Source organism: Pelobates fuscus, chromosome 10 (genome assembly GCF_036172605.1).
Source record: "Pelobates fuscus isolate aPelFus1 chromosome 10, aPelFus1.pri, whole genome shotgun sequence".
Taxonomy (NCBI): domain Eukaryota; kingdom Metazoa; phylum Chordata; class Amphibia; order Anura; family Pelobatidae; genus Pelobates; species Pelobates fuscus.
The window spans coordinates 128,514,481-128,538,704 of NC_086326.1; the positions used below are offsets into that span (position 1 = coordinate 128,514,481).

Sequence of the window (24,224 nt, forward strand, 5' to 3'; positions counted from 1 at the left end):
CAAGCCAAGGTCAGGCGTTACAGAGGTACACAGAAAGGAGAAACAAGCCAAGGTGAGGGTTACATAGATCAAGAACGGTCAAACAAGTTAAGGTCATAAAATGGAATAACAAGTAATATATAATGCACTCGCGGGTAAACAGAAACCACGACAAGGCAAGAAACAAAGACAACCAGTAAGGATACATGTACCCTGTACTGGGTTGTGATTGGTTACAGATGGCCATGATGTTGCAAGTGTTTACACAACATTAAAAAACACCACAAAGACTGACATTATAAAAGGAGACCAATGAAGGGTTCCATGACACATATGATGTCATAATGAGACTCCAGGAAGCTAGGGATGAGTAGGTGTGCATCAGAACACAGAAGAGACATACCTCCCATGATCACACAGCGAGGGACAGGGATTGTGACAGTGGCCTAGGTGACTTGATTGGTTCTTTAACATATATACGATATAGGTGCAGGTTGTACCTTGTGAGATGTGCTAAATTAAAGAAGGGTAAAAAATCTAGATTCTATACATATTATAGGCAATGGGTCAAAATGTAACAATGGGTAAAGCAAGCATGACTTTTACAATGCACCCCCTTATTGTGCCATCTGAAACAATCTATAGAATTATTCACTAAAGTGTGAATTGTGGAGAATTTAAAGTAAATTCAACTGAATATTAAATTTAAGGCCAAAATAACAAAAGTGGAAAGTTTCTTCAAGTGAATTTGAAATTCACTTTGAATTCCCAACGTCTCATGTTTTAGGGGTTTAATCACTAAATACAGATGAACCAGCTATGGCTCCTATTGGTATTAATGGGAATGTCAGTGGAAGATGGAGTGGAAAGGTAGCAGGGGATTACGAAGCTGAATGAATGACTGACGTCCTTGTGTAGGAAGGAGGGTCTGGGCATTTTAGAGCATTGAGATTATTTTGCACCTGGGTACAACCTTTATAGCTGTGATGGATTACATCTGAATGGAAGACACTCGACTATGCTGGGGACATAGATGGCTAGGTGGCTGGAGAAGACCTTAAACCAGGAATTGGGGAGGGACATAGAATTCGCAAATTTTAGATACAATATAAAGGTCATACAGTTACATAAAATCGGGGGTTGGAATATAGGAGAGAAGTTAGATCAACACCGAGGAGATATAGGATAAAAAATAAATTAAATTCAGTGCTAGAGGCTGATGGTAACATTAAATGTCTGCTTGTTAATTCAAGGAACCTAAGTAATAAAATGGGGACTTAAGTCATTGGCATATGATAAACAGTATACCATAAAATGTTTTATTAAAACATAGTAGGATAAAATGGATTACAAGGCAGTTAATTTAAATGGGTATGAATTGTTTAGGAAGGACTCAAAAGGGGGGGGGGGGGGGTAGGGGTATTTTTTTTCAAACCTAAATTAAAACCTTAACAAACAAGAGGTGAAAGGTTGGAACAAAACCCAAAGAACACCAAATGAGGGCGCTAAAAAATTGAGATATAGTGACTACAATATAGTTAAATAGAGACTTCAAAGATATCATGAAACTTTATATTTGGTTCAATAAAACATCTCATTTTGAGGAAAAAAGGGTCCATTTCAATAGATTAAGGCAATTTTATAACTAATTGGCTGTCGGAAATTTTCCTCTGAGAAAACATGGCAAAGCACATTTCACAGCATATATCATTAGGTAATAAAAAAAGAAAAGATTGCATTTGGAAGCATTTAAGTTAGATGGGACAGAAGCACTGTATATAAAATGTAAGGATGCCAACAAGGCTTATATAATACCAGTTAGATGGGCTAAACTAGAAAATACAACATCATCAATAGCCAGAGATAGCAAGCCCCAAAAAAGTCAAGAATCACCTAAATAGTTACACTGGATACCGTGTTATGAATCTCTTTCTTCTATTTTTTAAATGTCTATCTTTTTTCTTATAACTGCTATTTGGAGAATTTGCACCTCTCATGTTATTTAAGAAGTGAGTCTCGTGCTTCATTTCTCTATTGCGTGTACTTTAACAATGAATTTATTCAATAAAAATGTTTCCAAATCAAAAGCCAAAAATGAAAGAGCGCCTTCACAGACAAGTGAAATTTACATGTGATTTGGGAGATTAATTGAAGAGTTATTAAGGGTTAATATTCATCACCTAATTGTGAACAACCATTGCATTAGTAGTAATCAACATTTTTGAAAAATAGATCACATTAAGCCCATTCTATAAAGAAGTCCGTAGAAGTATAACGGGTGCTGTAGTATGTAGTGGATGTGATTTGCTAAGACATTTAATACTTTTCTTTCTACTACACTAGTTGAACAAATAGCTTTCTGGTTACCATTAATAGGACTGTACAAATAAGTGGTCACCTAATTAGACTTGAATAGGAGATGTCTACTACAGTAGGAGTTTGTTATAGTATGAACAATAAAGTTGGGGGATTCTCAGCCTAAATAGGTTGTTTTATCACATTCTGGCAGATTCATCAGAACAATATCAGGATGCTTGAAAAAATAGTAAACTGAATACACAAGGATATAGTAGCTAATATGTGTGGTAAGAGCTTGTTGATCCAAGGAGATGTTTGACTGCGATTTTTTTTTTTTTTTTAAATTCTTTATTTATTCCAGTGCAAAACATCACAAGCAATACATGCACAGTAATACAGAAATTCCAAACATAAAGCAAGTATATTGATACCGTTACATGAAATACCAACAAGAGGAGTGAACTAGCATGAATTTCCAGGTCACCCTGTTGACTGCGATTTTGAAGTCTAGAAGAAAGGTTTTCACGTTTTGTGGCCGCCATGGACCCAGGGTTGCAGGTTAGGCTTTCCTCTTGCTTGGGTGGTAATTTTAGAAGGTGCATTCATTTTTTCAGGTTGTTTAAATTATAGGGCCAAAATGGAGGTGAGTATTTGTTTGTGGAGCTAAGGGTTGTTTTCAGCAAGAAAAACAAAAATTGTGTTATGGGAAGAGGACTTGATGTGGAACTATATGTACTGTTAATTACCCTATTGTGTGCAAATTCCCTTTTTGGATATAAATACCATTGCACAGCAGCAATACAGTCCGCTCTGTTTAACCCCTGTATGTATGCTTGAAAAAGACCCAATTGTGGGTCGAAACATTGCACGGTACCTTCAGTTCTAATATATTCGCCTGAAGCTGTTGGAGTGCCTGAACCTCTTTTGCATTTCGGTAACCCCTACATGTAGTCTCGACTCATGGTGTGGGATAAAGACTATAATCACTGCTATAATCACTCTGAATGTTGCTCATATTATTTTGTGATACACATCTGAGTGCTCCTAATGGCACCAAATACTTAAACTCAGCAAGGTAATATCGGATAGTCCGAAAATAGCCTCGGAAGCCGAGAAGTAACGAAGGTACTCAGCCAGAGTACCTTAAGACTCTTACAGTGTAAAAATTGTAAATTGATTCTTTATATATAGATTAAGGCTGACTACTATAAATATATTGGTCAGTGACATCTTTCTTAATCGCTTTCTACCAAAGAAAAAACCCTCTGTCACGTAAAATTGACCATAACATACATTACACTCCATGATACTTGATTAAATTATCAGCTTGTTGTAATATGCTCCCCTCAAAATAAAAATAAAAATAATAAGAATTAATTTTTAAAGAGTAATAATAAAAAACACACATGCAGAAAAAGATACATTTTAAGAAATGCAAAAAATAATGTGCCTTGTACAATATTAAATTAATTAATGTTGCTCTGAATCATAAGCCTTATTATGTAGGAGTATGTAAATCACTTCAAAATCTAATTCCCACCAAATTACACCCTATTGACTGCAATGTTTTTTTTTTTTTTTCTGGAGACAGTTAAACATGCTACTGCTCTAAGGAAACAGGGGCAAAGTGTTATGTGTGGTCAGTGGTGAATCCGAGAACAATTTAGGAATATAAGACACCACAATCAAAATGTGGGAGACACTAACAATTTCTTCCACTAAATCATACCACTTAAAAAACTAAATGGGGGGGCGGAGCCTGGCTACAGAGCTGTACAGACGTGTACTGCTTGAGCTCCTGTAGCTGGTACACTAAACTTGATGAATACCGAGCCAAATAATTACCGGGCTGCAAAGCAACACCAAACCTGTTCCTGACATGTCAGCGGTTCCGGGGATACCTCTTGCGGGTCTCTCCTCCACTGGCAAATCCACCTCGAGGCTTTGCAGCCTACTAGTGACCGGACTGAGGAGAGGCGGCCGCTCTCCTACGGCTTCAACTGGCGGTAAAAATCGACTACTGCTGTCCCCCCCCACCCCCTATGGACCGGTGGGGGTTATCCCGGTCCATCCTGGCATGAACGACTCCACCGGGCAGCCGGCACCTGCTACGTACTACCGGCAACCACGAGCCCCAGGGGCGCCTAAGATGGAGGACAAACGCAGCTCAATCACCACAATGTACTCCACGGAGGGGACACTCCAACAACTGGACGAGCTGTTTGCCCGATTCTGGGCTAAGCTAAACAAGCGGGTGACAAGCACACAGCGACAGCCTCAAAGAGGAGCCCAGCGGGGCGCTGGCCAAGGAATGAAAGGCCCACAAATAGGTGCAAAACGTACCCGACGCTGCCAAATCCAAGCCCAACTCGCACAGACCGGGGGCCTCGAGAGTACTCACCCGGCAACTATCACCACACAGACGGAGAATAAATCACCGCAGATGGCAACCAAGGACCAGGACCCTCCACCGCACATGCAGCAGACAGGACTTAGACTCATCGGGCCACCAGGCTCATGGCTCAGAGATACTGGTCCTCAAGTCGGCCCGAGGCCAAAAAGGTGAAGGACGCTACCCCCATCGCTCTGCAACCCTAGGGATGCCATCAGCCCTCAGCGAGCACATACCTAGGGTGGGTGTCAGCTAAAACCGCACTGACCATCTGAAGTGAGCGGCCGCTGGCCACCGAGAGCCGCTGTAACGCTCAATTGTTGATAAGATGGAAACAACTGCAGATTTCTGAGTTTGATAATGTTTATTACTTTAAATAAAAAAAGATAATCAATTTGAACTGTCTCTTTAATTCCTGGCAGGTTATAACCAGCAGCGGTGTTTGAAGTTGTTTTAGGATAAGGTAATTTTAACACAACCAGCGAGAAGTTCCAAATTAGGATGCAGATAATTAATAAGTAGGTGTTGGAAACAAGATTATGAGTTGATGTGGAGCAGATAGCGAACCACTTAGATTTAGGATGGTTATATATTAAGTTTGAGCCAATCTGGTTTACTTAACTTATGAAGGAGTGATAATCCAAATTGGTGATAGAGATTCCACAGAGAATCGAGGTTGCAGCAGGCAAGAGAATATCCAAAAACAGTCCGAGGTCGTAGGAGAGGAGAAGGCGGGTAAATGATTAAACAGTCCGGGTCCGATACACAGTAGAAGTAAATATTCAGTTTGAAGTTCGCGGGAGCTTTCGAGTTGATCCAGCACTGTGGTGTTGACGCGGACTCTCTATGAACCCTGGGAACGACCACGTCATAGGAGGGGGAGTGGCCGCGCTCCGAGAACCCGGAAGTCCACGGTTAGCGAATGCCGGAAGGTCTGACAGAACCCCCCTCATAAGAAGCAGCCACCGGATGCTGTCAACGAGGTCTGGATGGGTAGCGAGCATGGTACGCGTTGATAAGTCGACGAGCATGCACCGCGGAGGACGACACCCATGAGTCTTCGTCAACTCCGTAGCCCTTCCACCGGACAAGATATTGTAAGGAACCACGATGGATTCGTGAGTCGAGAATCCTCTGAACCTCGTATTCCTCTTCACCTTGTACCAGAATGGGATCAGGAGTGGTAAGAACATCCCTCATGAAAGGGTCGGAGTGGTGTGGTTTAAGCAATGACACATGGAAGACTGGATGTAGTTTCATGGTAGGTGGAAGTTTCAATCTAACCACGTTTTCGTTGATGAGTGACAATATACGAAAAGGGCCAAGGAAGAGTGAACTTAGTTTCTTTGAGGGACGGTTGGTAACAATGTTTTTTGAAGAGAGCCATACTAGATCACCAACCTTGTAAGTAGGGGAAGGTCGTCTACCAGTATCGAAAAACTTTTTCTGAGCAGATGATGCATTTTTAAGGTTATCACGTAACCTGAGGAAGAGGGCAGACATGAACGAGTTATGGTTGGAGACGTATGGATTAGAAGAAGGAAGTCCTTGATCGGGGAATGAAGAAGGATGGAATCCAAAATTTGAGAAGAATGGAGTCATTTTGCTACTAGTGTGTACCGAGTTGTTGTATGAGAACTCTGCCATTGGTAACCACGTGATCCAATCATCTTGTAAATGAGAGCAATAACACCGCAAGTATTGTTCAAGACATTGGTTAACTCTCTCTGTTTGTCCGTTGGTTTGAGGATGATAGGCTGAAGATAATTTACGTTGAATGTTGAGGGAGGAACACATCTCATTCCAGAATTTGGAGGTGAATTGTGTTCCTCTGTCTGATATGATTTCTTCAGGAAGACCATGGAGTTTCACGATGTTGTTGATGAATACTTTTGCAAGTTCAGATGAAGAGGGTAATTTCTTTAAAGGAATAAAATGGGACATCTTGGTGAAACGGTCTACCACTACCAGAATGGTGGTATGATGTTGCGAAGGAGGGAGTTCTACCAAGAAATCCATTGAGATGGACTGCCAAGGTCTTTCTGGAACAGGTAGGCTCAGTAATTGACCGAATGGTGGATGATGGTCAGATTTTGATCTCAGACAGGTTGGGCAGTTTTTTACATAAGATTCTATGGTTCTGTCCTGGCGAGGCCACCAGTAATATCTTTTAGACAGCTCCAGTGTTTTTCTTGTACCAGGATGACCAGCCAGAGGGGAATCATGAATCAAGGAGAGTATTTTATTCCTAAGCAAGGGAGGAATGTATAACCTGTCTTTGAAGTAGTACAAACCGTCCTTTTTTGATAGATTGCCTTGTTTGGGAAGTTCAAGATCTTCTTCTTTAAGATGTTTAATATCATCAGTTAATGACGAAATAATACCTATGATTTTAGGAGGTTGAGTTTCGTTTACAGGAAGATCTTGGTGAATTCTGGACAGGGCATCTGCCTTTTTATTTCTGGATCCAGGTCTGTAGATGATTTGAAAATTGAAACGGGAAAAGAAAAGATTCCAGCGTACTTGTCTGGCAGAGAGTGTTTTGTTGGAATGAAGATATTCAAGGTTCCTGTGGTCGGTATAAACAATTACAGGAGTGCGTGTGTCTTCAAGTATGTGACGCCAGTTTTCGAATGCAGCTTTAATACTTAATAATTCTTTTTCTCCTACAGGATAATTTCGTTCAGCAGGAGACAAAGATCGTGAAAAAAAAGCTACTGGATGGAGAGGATCTTGAGGTGTTTGGTGTTGAGAGAGGACAGCCCCGATAGCTGTATCAGAAGCATCCGTTTCCATGACGTAGAGAAAAGCAGGATTAGGTAGTTGAAGAATGGGAGCACTTGTGAATCTCCGTTTTAATTCATCAAAGGCTGCTTGAGCCTCTTCGTTCCAAGCAAAGGACCGTTTACTGCTATTGAGCAGGTTGAGGGGATGAGCAACCTTGGAGTAATTTTTAATGAACTTCCTATAGAAGTTGGCAAATCCCAGAAAACGTTGTAAGTCTTTAGTATTAGTAGGAGTAGACCAGTTGACAATGCAATCTATTTTGGAGGTATCCATACTTATTGAATGAGGGGAGATAACATATCCCAAAAAAGTGATTTCATTGACTTCAAATATACATTTTTCTGGTTTTGCGTATAATTTGTGTGTTCTTAATCTGGATAATACCCATCTCACGTGTTTTCTGTGTTCTTCAAGGTTGTTGGAGTAGATGAGAATATCATCTAAGTAAATGATGACACAAACGTCTAGGAGATCTCGGAAGATATCGTTAATGAAATGCTGAAAGGTTGCAGGGGCATTACATAGCCCGAAGGGCATGACAAGATATTCGTAAAGACCATATCGGGTTCTGAACGCCGTTTTCCATTCATCATTGGCCTTGATTCTAACAAGGTTATATGCCCCACGAAGGTCAAGTTTAGTGTAGATGGTAGCTGTTCTTAATCTTTCAATCAACTCATTGATCAGGGGAAGAGGGTAACGATTCTTGATAGTTATTTTATTTAAAGACCTGTAATCGATGATTGGCCGAATAGTCTGGTCCTTGTTTCTTACAAAAAACATGCTGGAAGCGGCTGGTGAACAGGAAGGTCTAATGAACCCCTTCCGAAGGTTTTCATCTAGGTATTCCTTGAGGGTTTTTAGCTCTGATTCAGAGAGGGGATAAATATGTCCAAAAGGGATAGGAGCACCAGGAACAAGGTCAATCGGACAATCATAGGGTCGATGAGGAGGAAGTGTCTCTGCTTCCTTTTTACTGAACACATCAGCGAACTCTGAATAGCTGGAAGGTATAGTGGATTCCCTAGTAACATGCAAAATGGGGATGTGTTGTAGACATGTTCTCTGGCAATATGCAGAGTTAAACGTGAGAGAGAAAGGAGCCCAGGTAATAAGTGGGTTGTGAGTCCGTAACCAGTCTATCCCTAATATTATAGGATAAAGAGGAGAATTTATGACATCAAAAACAAGAAATTCAGAATGGACATAATTAGTAGTAGTCCTTAAAGGGACAGTTTCAAGGCGAATGGGCCCCGAGGAGATTAAGGAGCCATCAATAACTCTGACAGAGACGGAATTACGTTTTTGAACACAAGGAATTTTATTTTTTGTAACAAAGGATGAGTCCAGGAACACCCCATTAGCACCGGAATCAATAATGGCCTTAGTCGTAATTCTTTCTTTGTCCCACTGTAATATGAGAGAGACAGAGGAGAAATGAGAGGTTGGTTTAGAAGGAAGTACACTCATTACAGTCGTGGTAGAACCATGCTTACCGCCTCTTGGACGTTTCAATAGGGGACAGTCTGGGACCACATGTTCTTGCGAAGCACAGTACATGCAGAGGTTCAGTTGTCTTCTTCTGGTTCTCTCTTCTGGAGTAAGAGGACTTCTCACAACCCCTATTTCCATAGGTTCAGCGGGAGTTATAGGTTTCTCCGGTGCCTTTGAAGAGGTGAAGGGTTTTTTCCATAGAGAGCTAGTGAGTGATTTCTCAGCTTTTCTTTCCCTAAGTCTTCTGTCGATACTGATTGACAGTTGAATAAGTGTATTTAGTGTAGTAGGTAGTTCAGTTCTGGAGAGCTCATCTTTGACAGCTTCAGATAACCCAATACGGAACTGGTTACGTAGAGTTATGTCATTCCACTGAGTTTCAGGTGCCCATCGTTTGAATTCAGCAATGTAATCTTCAACAGGCCGGTTTCTTTGCTGCAGTGTTCTAATGGTTAAATCTGCAGTCGCTTGTTTGTTTGGGTCTTCGTAAAGGAGAGACATGGCTTCAAAGAATTCATCCAGAGAATCCAATATGGGATCATCATTCTCAAGAAAGGAATGAGCCCAGGCCATGGGTTCACCTCTCAAAAATGAAATAACAGAACAAACTTTAGATCTTTCAGTGGGATATGATCGGGGTTTTAATGCAATCAACAACTTGCAAGAATTGATGAACTCTCGGTATTGGGACCTGTCTCCAGAGAATTTTTCGGGGTTGGAGACAGCAGGGTCACTAGCCGAGTGTGTAACTGTGTGAGGAGTATGGGTTTGCAAGTCCCTTACATAAGTAAGGATTCTTTCATTGGTGATCTGTAGATCTTGCATGCCTTGAGTGAGAGTATCCACTCTTTGGTTTAATCTGGTGATTTCAGAAGAGAGATCTGCTGTATCCATTAATTAGGCTGGATCAATCTGTAACGCTCAATTGTTGATAAGATGGAAACAACTGCAGATTTCTGAGTTTGATAATGTTTATTACTTTAAATAAAAAAAGATAATCAATTTGAACTGTCTCTTTAATTCCTGGCAGGTTATAACCAGCAGCGGTGTTTGAAGTTGTTTTAGGATAAGGTAATTTTAACACAACCAGCGAGAAGTTCCAAATTAGGATGCAGATAATTAATAAGTAGGTGTTGGAAACAAGATTATGAGTTGATGTGGAGCAGATAGCGAACCACTTAGATTTAGGATGGTTATATATTAAGTTTGAGCCAATCTGGTTTACTTAACTTATGAAGGAGTGATAATCCAAATTGGTGATAGAGATTCCACAGAGAATCGAGGTTGCAGCAGGCAAGAGAATATCCAAAAACAGTCCGAGGTCGTAGGAGAGGAGAAGGCGGGTAAATGATTAAACAGTCCGGGTCCGATACACAGTAGAAGTAAATATTCAGTTTGAAGTTCGCGGGAGCTTTCGAGTTGATCCAGCACTGTGGTGTTGACGCGGACTCTCTATGAACCCTGGGAACGACCACGTCATAGGAGGGGGAGTGGCCGCGCTCCGAGAACCCGGAAGTCCACGGTTAGCGAATGCCGGAAGGTCTGACAGCCGCGAAACATGCCCAGGATTAAGTGTTCTCTCCTCTGAGTGACTCTAATGTGTTGTGCACTACTCTAAGAACCCATTAATGTTTGTTTGTCCTATGTCTTACATGAATAGCTAGCCACATTGCAACCATAGGCCTTTCCCCTCAAACCCACACTCTTTCAGATTATCATCTCAGATCCAAAATTTAACACATTACATGAGAAGTGGAGAGGAAAGAGGGGCAAGACCCAAACATAGAAACATACTACTGATCAGCCAAGCATGTGCATGTCACACAAACATTTACCATCGCACACATAATACACAGGACCAGCCAGAGGTGAGAGTCATCAATCTGCTTCTCAAGCACGTCTCTCCTAGTTAACATACATGTATAGCCAGTCAGTATAGCTTGACTTCTAATAACATATTGTGCCATCACTGACTAGCACTCTGTTTTTCCTTGACAACCTTGTAAAACAAAAATGTGCAAATGGGGGGCGGAGCCTGAACGCCGAGGTGATCAGTTGCAAGACAGAGCAGCTCCGTACCCTAAACGACGACAAAGCGACATTAAATAGCCCCCCCTTCACCCTGACCAACAGAAACTACCCCGAGACCTTATGGGGAAAAAGGGGAAGAAACGACCCTGCACAAGCCCACCCCAGGGCTCACGATAGGAGAGATGTGGAGGCAAACACGTGGCGACAGTGAATCTAACATGGAAGCGCTGCACGGCGGGTGCTCGGACTTATCCGAGGAACTCACCGATGATGTAGGAGAAGATTATATGCCTACCCCGCACCGCAAACCGGGAGGGCCTGTAACCACAGCGGTCCTTAAAACCCTATTAGCGGACCTACAGAGGCACATCCATGACGATGTCACCGGGCTCCGCGCGGACATACAAGGCCTGACAGGCCGCATCACCACTCTAGAAGGAACCACACAAGCCCAGGCCCAGGACTTATCCGGATTACAAAAATCCATACTGGACCTACAAAGGCAGAACCAGCAACATGAACGCCGCCTTGCGGCACAGGAAGACTCCAGGCGGCAAAATAATATTAAGATTAGAGGGGTCCCTGAGGAAATCCCGGATACAGATTTGCCGAAAGTAATGGGGCGCCTACTGCCAGCAATCCTGATACACAGGCAAGCCGAAATGCCGACCCCAGAAGGAGTTTTCAGAGTCCCCAAACTGGCCAACGCTCCAACAACAGCCACGAGGGATGTAATCCTCATCCTCCGCAGCGGCAAAGAAAAAGCGGCGATCCTCTCTGCCCTAAGGGGAAGAAACCCCCTTCGCTTTGAAAACATGGAACTACAGTTCTACTCGGACCTGTCCGGAGGCACCCTAGCATGGCGCAGGTCGCTTAAGCCTTTCACCGCAGCGCTACGGCTCCAAAGCATTGAATACCGATGGCGATCCTCCAGGGCACTGACGGTGGCACAAGGGACGACCACGCACACCATCCAGGACATACGGGAAGCCCAGGCCCTGATGCGGACTCTGGGTCTACATCATGATCCTACCATCCAGGGCGGTCCAGCTAATAACACCCCAGCTGCCCATGCCTGGACACCGGACAAGTCTGCGACATTCATTCCCCGGGGCTCCACGCCTGTCTCCTTTGCGACAGTCACCTCCTAAGGACGAGACCTCACTAACCCCAAGGTAAATCTGATATAATACAAGGCACTGGGAGGACATCTACACACAGTAGCCACAACCGCATACGATACCACATTTTTACCCGCCCAAAAGCCAAGACAACTCCAACCGCCACATCGGACCCCAAACCACAGCCGGCTGCAAGGCCCTCATACAGACTGCCGAAGTTAACCCTGACATACAGAACGCTGCAAGTCTGTGCTCACAGAGGCCTTTAAATCACTGTACCTCCGGCAGGAGCCAGATGATCGGGACAATTGTCACTACATCTGAGATCAGCACCCAACATCTCCCACTGTTTTTCTCTGTGACTGCTTTTCTTTTTGCCACACAGCTTGAAGTGAAATACAGTCTCTAATACTAACCCAGCGGGCGACATGCCATTAATAACATGTTCACTGGTTTTTTGTATAAATGGCGTGAAAAATGAGGCAAACCCATCTAATGTTTTGTATTTTTCCCTAACACGCAAGCTATAATTTGTTTACTATACGTTCACTGTATTGTTATCATACTCATTTCGACCAGCAAGCCAATTTAGGAAACCGGGAGCTGGCCGGTCTCACTAACTAGAATATATACACTAACATAAGCGGAGATGTAAACAGACAGACAAACACTACTCAGAACAGAAATAGGTGGTTAAGGAAGCAAACCGAATGATACCCTTGTGACCACACATGTTAGTACTACTAACCCAGCGGGCGACATGCCGTAAATAGCTTATTCACTGTTTTTTTTTTGTTTGTTTGTTTTTTGTATAAATTTCGTGAAAAATGAGGCAAACGCATCTTAAATACTAATGTTTTGTATTTTTCCCTATCATGCAAGCTATAATTTGTTTACTATACGTTCACTGTATTGTTATCATACTCATTTAAAAATGTATGCATACTCAATCAGCCACAACTGTTATAATATGTATATGAATAACAAGCCTGCGAATGTTGTTGGGGCGAAACAGGCACTGTTGTACCTACCTGCATACCAAAAATAAAGAATTAAAAAAAAATGTGCAAATGTTCCCTAAAAAAAACTAAATAAATATATAAAAGTATAGAATAGATAACACTTAGCTTTCAATGTATATCAAACTAAAATCAACATGACAATCAAAATATAAAACAAATAGACAATAGATATTTATAAAATGATATAATACATATATATAAAATAGCAACAGAAATGTATAATCAGTAGCTTATAGAAGTACTAGCCTATCAAGTTACAAATAGCAAGAAAGTAATAAATTAATGTAATTCATCCCAATGTTACATCTGTTGGATAGGTAGCATAGGAAAGAATGAATCCTCATAAGTTCTATCTTTTCTATACTCTGTGTTCTTTTTTTAGTTAATTAACATTTTTTTTGTTATGGTAGTAATCGTTACATTTCGCTTGGGTTATACCCCCATGTTTATTTTGTTAATTTCCTAAAGATTCAAATGTATTAGCTCTTTTTTCTCCCTTCTAAATATATAAATAAATATACACACAAACATATTCAGAGGTGGCAAGTGCCAAATCTATAGTTAACAAATCAGAGTAAAAAAGGTACCATGGGGCTTATTCAAACAACAACAGCTAAAATCTCCATCGTTGCAACAGTGACAAATGTAATCAGTGAAGCTTCTTCTGTTTCTGTTTGGATTTCTCTTTTGTTAAAGTTTGTTGCCTCTGCACCAGTGTAACCAATTAGTATGGGTTCGTTATGCACAATAACAACTGGAATCTCATTGTGCACGGAATGCACAGCTCCCTGCCTCTCCATGATGATGCTATTGCTGGGGTGGCATCACATCCCATCTCCTGGTATCAGAACATGGTGCATGAGGAAGCTGTGTAAAGTCAGATTAGTTCTGACATTAATACATACACACAAACCACGTAAAACAGACACACACAAACTACCTAATACATACATACATGCACACTGCCTAATTTATAGACACACATACTGTCTAATACATGCACACACGTCCTCACGCTTTGCATGAGGATGCCCAGCATCATAAAAATCCCATAGGAAAGCATTGAGGTAATGCTTTCCTGTGGGGAATGCCCAATATGCGTACGGCACTTGCCACAAATCCGCATTAAGTTCCCCCATCGGCTGACATCAGAGGAGGCGGAGCTTGACCCAGGACCGAGGGACATCAGCGCTGGAATTGGGTAAGTGAATAGAGGGTTATGTAACGCTTTACAATGCCAGCAGGGGTGGGGCAAGAAACATGTCAGTGTTAAGAATATATCTATATATCTTTGCTTCCCTAACACGAAATAGTTCCTTTAACTGTATGAGTGAGTTTGTTCATATTTAAAGGGACTCTCCAGTGCCAGGAAAACATATCCGTTTTCCTGGCACTGCAGACCCTGCAGTGCCCCTCTCCCTCCCACCCCCATCCCATGTTGCTGAAAGGGTTAAAACCCATTCAGTCACTTACTTGAATCCAGCACTGATGTCCGTCGGCACAGGGTCAGGTTCTGCCCACGCTCCTCCCCACTAATGTAAGCCGGCGGGGGAGACCTAATGCATGTGTGCAGCAAAGGCTGCGCACGCGCTTTAGACTTACTCGTAGGAAAGCATTATTCAATGCTTTCCTATGGGGATTCCGGCAATGCTGGAGGTCCTCATGCATAGCGTGAGGACGTCCAGCGTCGTTTAAAACACTTTTCATGTTTTAAGAACCCAGAAGTCCCTCTAGTGGCTGTCTGATAGACAGCTACTAGAAGAGGACCTAACCCTGCAAGGCTGTTATTGCAGTTTATAAAAACTTCAATAATTACAATTGCAGGGTTAAGGGAGTTGGCACCCAGACCACTCCAATGGGCAGAAGTGGTCTGGGTGCCTGGAGTGTCCCTTTAAGGTAATACACAGGAGCTATTACTCAGCTATTAGTTTATTTATATTTTGTATCTTTTCAACTTCGACATTTATTTTTTTTTAAATTTGCATTTTAGGCTTTTCAGTAATACATGAACTTTGAGCTGAGTGCAAAGTGCAATTTGTAGCCACATTCTGCAGACTTTTTTTTAACAAAGTTTCCAAAACTCATTGAAAACTCACTTTATATTGAATACATCCCTCTAACAATTTAATTGCCAAAATAATGTGAAACATTGCCAAACAGGTAAAGAAACAATTTCAAATAAACATGCACAGATATGTTCCGATTCAATCCAACCAGCTATTTACTTTATTTGATAAATGAGTATTTTTCAAGTGCCCTTTGGGGGGCTTTATTAGTGATGCTCTTGAAGTCCTTTTGGTGTCTGATTAAAATTACCTTTATGCTCAGGATTCTATGAACTAATCAACATCCTGCCGTGATTAAAAGCTTTAATTCTCTCTAAGGGAATCCCCCTCACTGTGTTGTCTACAACGGTACTACACTTGTTTATTTTTCTTTATATTTATTTTCCTAAAGTCTTTTCCTAATAAATTTATTTCCCCCCCCCCCAAGGTGCAGTGAAAATGTATGAAATATTATTAGGTTCAATGTTTCTAGAATATAAAATGAAAATAAAAAGAGTTACCTGCGCACTAATATCATGGATTGGGGTATGGAGAATAAACTAGTAAATGACAAGTTTGAAGAAAATTCTTTTTCACAAATGACATGTCTATTTAGAATTAAGAAACCATATAGACCCTGTTTTCATATCTACAAATGTCTACTAATGTTATTCATTTATTGATTTTGAAACCATTAATTAAAGATGAAGAGAGACCTGTATTAATACTATTACATCACTCTCATTGCTTGGTCTATGCTTAAAATCCTGTAACATCACTGGTTTTCATGATATTTAACCCAAGCACCATGACCATTTTATTGATTTGCATGGAGGTGTAACTCGACTGTCATCAGCCAGCCTGGAAAAATTGTTCCTGGTGGCAAAAGTGAATTCTGGGCAAAATGTTACATGTATGCTGGCACTACGTTCGTTACAGACAGCCAGTGGCAGAGTGGGCTCCCCTAACCTGCCACCCATCCTCCCCTCAGTCGTCCTCCCTGACATCTCTCCTACTCCACCAAGGGTAATGGTGTCAGTAGAGAAAGATCAGAGAACTTGGCTTCAGTGATGGAAAGCAGTTACATTTTAGCTGTTATTTATGTAATTGGAGGAGGGGAGGAACCTAAATTGGAAAGGTTACTCTGATCCAGGCCCAGCTGGCCATCAGGCATACCGGGCAAATACCCAGTGAGCCAAGATGGCTATGTGCTAAGGCCGGCAGGGGAGATCACAGGATCACCCCTGACGGCCCATGCAGAGCAGGCGCTATCTGAGCGCCGGCCGCCGGCCCTACTGTGTGCCTTCATGGGCCGGTGGGGAGATCAAAGATCTCCTTCAACGGCTCTCAGGCACTGACATGCGGCCGCCGGCTGGGGAGGAAGGGAATCAGGAGAGGACCCGGGGAGGTCTACCCAGAAGCTCCGCCGGGTTCCTCTCGTGAGGTTGGAGTGTTGCCGCGGTTACCACGGCAACGCTCAGATCTCGCAAGAGTGAACTCTAGCCCTACAGGCTAGAGTTCACTCACAACTAAAACCACCAGGGGTGGCAGCACAGTCCCCCCTCAATGGCTAAAGGTAAGCAGGGAGGGGGGGGGATATAACGTTTTTTTTTTGGTTTTTTTATTAAAAAAAAATACATATTTAAATTTAAATAAACATATTCACTCACACAGTACACTCACACTAACAGCACCCTCACACACACACAGCACACTCATACTAACAGCTCCCTCAGACACACACACAGCACCCTCACACACACAGCACACTCACACACACAGAACTCTCTCATAGGGCCCAGTTGTCATGGGCCCGGCAGTCCTGGGGGGCCTGGACTACTCTGGCAGTTTGAGCCCCACATTCCATATGTGCACATATATATAGGGATTTTCGCTATATATATATCTGCACTGAGGGCCCCCTGCTACCTGTACATTGCAGAGGGGGGCCCAGCAGCACACTCTGTCCTCCTTTCCAGATGCTCTCTGTCTAACTTTCCTGCGCCCTGCGGCTGCCAGAGCGTTGCCACGGGTTATCATGGCAAGTGCTCCGCACAGCACGCAGGCCGGTCTCGCGAGAGTTAGTCAGAGAGTAGCTGGAAAGGAAGAGGGTGTGTGCTGCTGGGCCCCCTCTGCAATTTACATTGGCTGGCTCCCTCCACAATGTGATCTCCCCCCTCCCTGGCACGGTAAGAAGCGGGGGGGAATAAAATTTAAATATACACAGATAAATTTTTTTTAAAAAATACTCCCCTCCCCCCTATTTTACACACACACTGCATCCTTACAAGCACACACTCTGCACTACACACACACACACACACACACACACACACACACACAATCTGCACTACACACACATACTACATTCACTACAAACACACTACATGCACTATACACACTACATCCACTACAAAAACACACACTCTCCATTCACTGTACACACACTACATTCACTACACAAACTTATACTCTGCATTCACTATACACACCTACATTCCCTACACACACACACACTGCATCTAATGCATGCATAAAAACATTACATACATTACACAAAACGTACAATCTGCATCCACTATACACACTGCATCCATGACACACATTCTACATCAACTACACACACACACACTTCATCCTTGTGGGCAGACTCGGGGCTGACCCCGGGGGCCCGGATCTTAAGCTGTGTCAGGGGCCCTAAAATTTCTGATGGCAGCTCTGCTCTCTCATATACACACAGCACACACACACACACACAGCACACTCGCAGTGCCTTTACAAACAGTACATGCACACTAACACTAACAGCACCCTCACAAACACACAGCACCCACACACACACACACACAGCACCATCAGACACACACAGCACCCACACACACACACAGCACACTCTCACACACACAGCACACACACACTCACACTAACACTAGCAGCACCCTCACACATATACAGCACACATACACACTCACATATATATATATATATATATATATATTTGTAGTCGGGAAAATTAAGCCGTATCTGGAGTAGTAGGTGATGATTGCTAGTCAGTTGTGGTGTGCCTGAACCGACGATCGGGTAGCCCTGAAATAATGAGGGCCCACCTAAATAGTATTTGCTAAGGGGTGTTGATGGGTGGGGAGTCTGGGGCAATCTCGGCTCTGATAGGTCTTGGTATAAATAGGCCGGTTAACCCTTCCCACAACTACAGGCTCCGCCTTAACATTTATAGTCGGGATATTAAGCCGTATCTGGAGTAGTAGGTGATGATTGCTAGTCGGTTGTGATGTGCCTGAACCGACGATCGGTTAGGCCTGAAATAATGAGGGCAAAAAGTTGGAAACCATTGTCGATGGAAAAGGTGTTGGTGATGTGGTGTTCGGAAGTGAACCTGGAGAAAATAGTAAGTGCTCTATCGCAGGACTTCTTTGTGTTGTCTGACAGAGCAGATTTTGCCAACGTTAGTGCGTGTTGTTTCAGCCGTATCAGTCCATTATCAGGTCCTGAAATGTGGGGGTAGGCTCGGGTTTGATGTCCGCCATGGGTTGTTGTTCGAAAAAGGCCTGAAAGTTGGAGCGAGAGAGAGCGTCAGCTGCAATATTTTTCCGACCCGGTATGTGCATGCAAACCAAGTGGAAGTTTTGAGTTCCTGCCAGCCAAGTGAGTCTCCTCATGAGTCTCATGATGACTAGGGATGCAGATCTGCCTTTGATTATGATCTCGCATGTGGCTTCATTGTCGGAGAGGCATTTAACAGCTTTACCCTCCCACAATGAACCCCAAGTGTGTGAGGCTGCCACTATTGGGTACATATCGAAAAGCGAGGATGTGGTATTAAATGCCTGTAATGTTGAGGTTTCTGATGGCCATGAGTCATGGAACCACTGGTTGTTGTATATGACCGCAAACCCTGTGTGGGCTGCTGCGTCGGTCCATATGACCGGGGAATCTACATCGAGTGGGGGTATGAACATTGACCTCCCATTCTAGGAGGAAAGAAATCTGCCCCACGTTAGTACGTCTGATTTGGCATTATCATCAATGTGAATGTGAGTATTGTCGTGGGGGGTCTCCGTTAGGAGGTGTAGCAAGCGTGAAATTAATGCCTGACCCTGTGGTATAATGCGGATCGCAAAGTTTAGTGAGCCCAGGAGAGACTGTAGCTCTTTGCGGGAGCATTTGTTTTTTCTCATGAACCATGTGATTTCGTTAGTGATGCAGTTAACCTTCTCGTCTGGTAGACTCACCACCATAGATGTGGAATCGAGATGGATCCCTAAGAAGGGTGGGGCTGTAGAGGGACCTATCGTCTTTTCCCTTGATAGAGGGACTCCTAGTGTGGAGAAAAGTGCAGCAGTTTTATCAATGCTGTGGGGAGTATAGTTAGGTTCCTCTACCGTGAGGAAGTCATCCAGGTAGTGTATTGCTACTGGGCAGCCACGCACATTTGGTAGTAGCCAGCACAGTGTTTCGGCGAACGTGTCGAACAGTTTGGGACTGCTTTTGGCCCCAAACGTCAAACGCGTGGCGAAGTAGTACTGGCCCTTCCATTTAACTCTGTGTAAATACCACAGGGATGGATGTATGGGTAGCAACTTGAAAGTGTTAGTGATATCGGTTTTACCTAACCAGGCACCTTTACCTGTTTCAAGATTGCCCCCATTCCGTTATCCACTGTGGCATACTGTAGTGAAAATTTACTGGATGGTATTAACGAATTAATGCTAGGAACCACAGACGAATGAGGCACTGATAGGTCAATGATCATACGTTTTTTATTGTTAAATTTCCCAGTTGCAATGCCAATTGGGTTAGTTCTGAAATTAGCGTATGGGGGGGGTGTAAATGGGCCTATCATGAACCCGTGGTTAATCTCTGCTGTGAGCAGCATGTCGGTGGTGACAGGGTCTAGCATGGCTGATTGCAGGTTCCTGCATTCTAGTTTGCCCCCCGGGGTTGCCACTAGCCCAGTGTGGAATCCTACCATGAACCCTGTGATAAGGAACTCGACCAAGTGAGGGGAGGGGTGGATGAAGAGGTATTAGGTGAGGTTGCTAACATTAATTTCAGTGAGTCATTGTCTAGGGAAAAGCCAATTAGGGCACATGGTCTTTGCGTGTGCCCTAAAGCAAAGGGAACAGACATGCAACAAACGACAAGCGCTGAAGCTACAGCCTCCCGCATTGAAGTTATTGCATATCTGTGCTTTACCGAGGAAGACGATGGGTCTGCCCAGTTTGTCCTTGATCACCCTGTCTGATTTGGGAGTGGGGTCTGTGTGGCTAGTGGAGGGTTGGCTCCATTCAGAGGGGTACAGATTGGTGGAATGTGCGGTTGATGGGCAAATGGCACAAGACGGAGGCTTGAGGCCGGCGAAGTGGTGGCAGAACAGTTCCGTATCTAGTTGGCTCCAGTCTGATCGTATGTTAAACTGGATCAGCGCTTCCACCGCCTTCGCCGAGAATGACCTATGATAATCATAGAAAGAGTAGCCTCTGTACTTGTTGCCTAGGTCGACCAATTTGTGGAGGTAAAGGTCCAGCTCTTCTCTTCGTTGAGGGAAGACAGAACAGATGACGTCCCTGTATAACCAAAAAGCTATCACAAAATCAGGGATGGCCAGCTTCTTGTTAAGCCTGGGGTCCCTAGCCTTGAGTACAACAGATACCTCCCCATAGCAGTAAGCCTTGTTTTCTACCAAGTCTTGGAACGCTATGAGGAGTGATACCAGGTTGACATCTTTCCCTTCTAAAATGTCTTTCTTAATAGCCTAGGGTACTAAGTGGGCTGGAGTGATGATGTGTGTGTGTGGGTGTAGGTGCTGGGTTGGAAATTGTGTTGTTACCCGGGTTAAGCAAAGTCTGTGGTAGCGTGGAGGGGATAGCTGCTGGGGTGATTATGGCCACTTGATTTTCAAGTTTCTCCAGTCTCTCGTTGATGAGGTTAACCCTCCTTTCAGCGTAAGGCAGCCTTTGGGCCGGTTATACATGCATGCAGGGCCCAGAAAATTTAGATAGCATATAAAAAAAAAACTATGCTTCGAGTAGGCAAAGACAAAGTGAAAGCATATATTAAAATGAACACATTTAAAATAAGCTCTGATAGGAGATATACAGATGACTTTGCTGTCCGTTTCTAAGGGATGACAGAAGGAGGCAAGAGAAAGGACAGAGAGTCCCAGTGAGTCCATTCACAATTCCCACCCTAACCAATGCCCACAGAGGGCAGGAGACAGTCCGGCATGGTATGTGGGTACCGGGAGCTGCTTGGGTTCGTTGCTGTCACATTGTTGTCCTGTCGTCTCAGTCGGGGTGCTGTGTGCGGTGTTCTGTGTATTGTATCTTCCCTCCGCTTCTCCCGAAGGGCATGTTGCTCAGCAGCCATGTGGCCTGGGGTTTTCCTCCTCAGGTATGTTTCTGGTGCCTGCAGGGCCCTAGCGGGGGTCCTCTGACTGCTTCTCAGGTGTCCGCATGCCCAGCTGCCCCCAAGGGGTTGTGCTGAAGCGTGGGTTCGTTTTTGGAGTCTGCGCTTCCGCCTCTGTGGGGGCTGCTTTGGGCGGCAGGTCCCACTGGCATGTTGCCTGGATTGGCTGGGCTTGTGTGGCTTAGGTGCTTGGTGGGCGAGTGCGCCCGGCAGGGCCTCCCGCAATCCCTCTTGTGTGTGCCTCTGATTGCCCCTCTGACCCCCTTCAACTGCATTCGCACATACCTCAAACTTCTGCCATAGCTTGGCAAAGAACTCGTCTAGGTGTTGCAGCATGAGGTCTACCGCAGCACACCCGTCTTGCTCACCGCGTGGGTATCGTGCGTCCGCCATTTTGAGTGATATGGTCGCTTCTGTGGTTTCAGCAGCCCGTTGTCAGTAGGGTCAGTGAGGGTATTGTGTGTGGACCGGGATGACCCCCGCCGGTCCTGGGGGGGGGGGGGGAAGGTGTTTTGCCGATGTCCCAGACTCCGCTTCTGTGCCTGGAGAGCGGCCGTCTCTCCGTGGCTGAAACTCGAGTAGGCCGCAAGCCTCAGTATGTCCGGACGGTTGTGCAGGGGCTCGAGAGAGGAACCGTTCACTGCAGCAGCCTCTCCCGGTTGCGGGTATTGCGGTTAGCGGCTTGTGAGTGGTTATGGCTGGGCATATTACCCCGTTTAGTATCCCCAGACGTGGGAGCTCGTGCTGAGCACGTCTGGGCTGCTTGGCTGCTTGGCTCCGCCCCGGAAATAAAGTCTTTTAAAGTCTGGTCCATAGTCCAAAGGCAACAGGTGGGCAACCAGGCTCCTCCAATGCAATGTGGCGAGATTGGTCTCGTCACAGCAGATAATTATGAGAAATGGCTTCCTTAATATTAACAAAGGGTTTATTGCTGATAGACAGGAAGGGCAGCACACAGAGTTACATCATTAACTTACAGGGAGATGTACAGCGTTTGGATGGGATAATACAACCGTGGATGGGAGAGGTGGAACATGTAGCAGCTGTAAATTACATCTGGATGGTTCTCAACTTGTTGAAAAGTGCACGAGGAAAAGCACAACCTTAGTTTGGAAATAGAGGAATGTAGTGATGAAGATAAACGAACAACACAGTATGGGAAATACAGGATTTGATTTAACTCAGATTTTTTTATTTAATCACTAGTCAGTAAGACTCAATTTAAATCCTGATTTTTAAATGTACAGACTGATATGATTATATTTTGCAAATGAATAAAGGACCAATAGAAACATGATTGTTACATGACATTAACATGATTGTACGTAGGACAAGATTTGGGTAAATAGACTTCGGCTATAGCAGTGGACTTTGTGTCTCACAGCGAGAACAATAAGGATCTTAAACTCTCTTTTAAACTAGTTTAATTTTTTTTCTGCAGAATTATCATTCAATTAGTGCCCTTTTGTTTCCCTGCAAATAATTCATTAGCAACTTTTTTATAAACTTTAATGTCTGATTATTTTTTCCCTGCAACTGTAACGTCACAATGCAATCTCTGGAATTATATAGTTAATTAAATATTGTGCGCTAATGAAATGGGAATCTGCATATCAATCAAATATTTCACAGAACTGACTGTGCATCAGCATCAAATCCATTAAAGCATTACATTGATTGGATTTAAGAATCATTTATGGTGACATGCTCAATAAATCACCACCTTCCACTTCCTACGCACTTACATTTTATCTTACCAAGCTTATTTTAATATACGAGAGAAGGCATGGGTCCCTGCTCAGTAAGCCAATTCACTAGCGAGGCACTTATGGGACAGACTGTAACCAGTTATAGCCTACTAATTATGACTAGACATGAACTAGCAGAGCCTTTGTCTTTACAGCACATGGAATACTTTGCACTAAACAGTGGATATACATTGATACTTGCAGTCATTTAAAATACAAAAGTATAGAAATTATATTTAAGACAGCCTATTTCATTATATAGTTTAGGACTGTCTATAAGCACTGAGGACAGTTGACATTTTGACATTGCTTAGTGCAAAAAACAAGGTGCAAGAGAGTACCGAGAACGGACAAAAGATCAAATAGCCTGCCCTTCGGTGGGTTCCCGCTCAAATCTCAAGCTGGTTTTAGCTCATCTTGTGCCATTATAAAAAGAACAATTTGGCCATTTGCATATCAGACTGATCCCATCTAAAATGGCGGTCCAGATCCAAAATGCGGGCCGTCTCTCTCTGCACAAAAGATACAGCAACCCCAGACAATTGTTTCAGCCTTGTTGGGCATCGTCAGTGAGGTATAGCCGATATCCCTCTAGACACCATGAGCAAGGAGTCCACGCCTGGATTACCCTTTTAACTTATGGAAAGGAAAAAAACAATGTGCAAGAGAGTACTGAGCACGGACAACAGCTCAAATAGTCTGCCCTTTGGTGGGTCCCTGTCCAGATCTCAAACTGGTTTTAGCTCATCTTGTGCCATTATAAAAGGAACCAGGTCCATTTGCATATAAGACTAATCCCACCCAAAAAAGCTGTCCAGATCCGGAATGCAGGTTGTCTCTCTCTGCATAAGAGATACAGCAACCCCATATGATCGTTTCAG

At 43.6% G+C, this 24,224-nt stretch overlaps 1 protein-coding gene across 1 annotated transcript in view; it reads right to left on the reverse strand.

The window, feature by feature from the left end:
• OGDHL (oxoglutarate dehydrogenase L) overlaps window positions 1–24,224 on the reverse strand; it is a 178,971-nt gene that overhangs the window by 145,080 nt on the left and 9,667 nt on the right. The gene's annotated exons all lie outside the window — the stretch shown is intronic.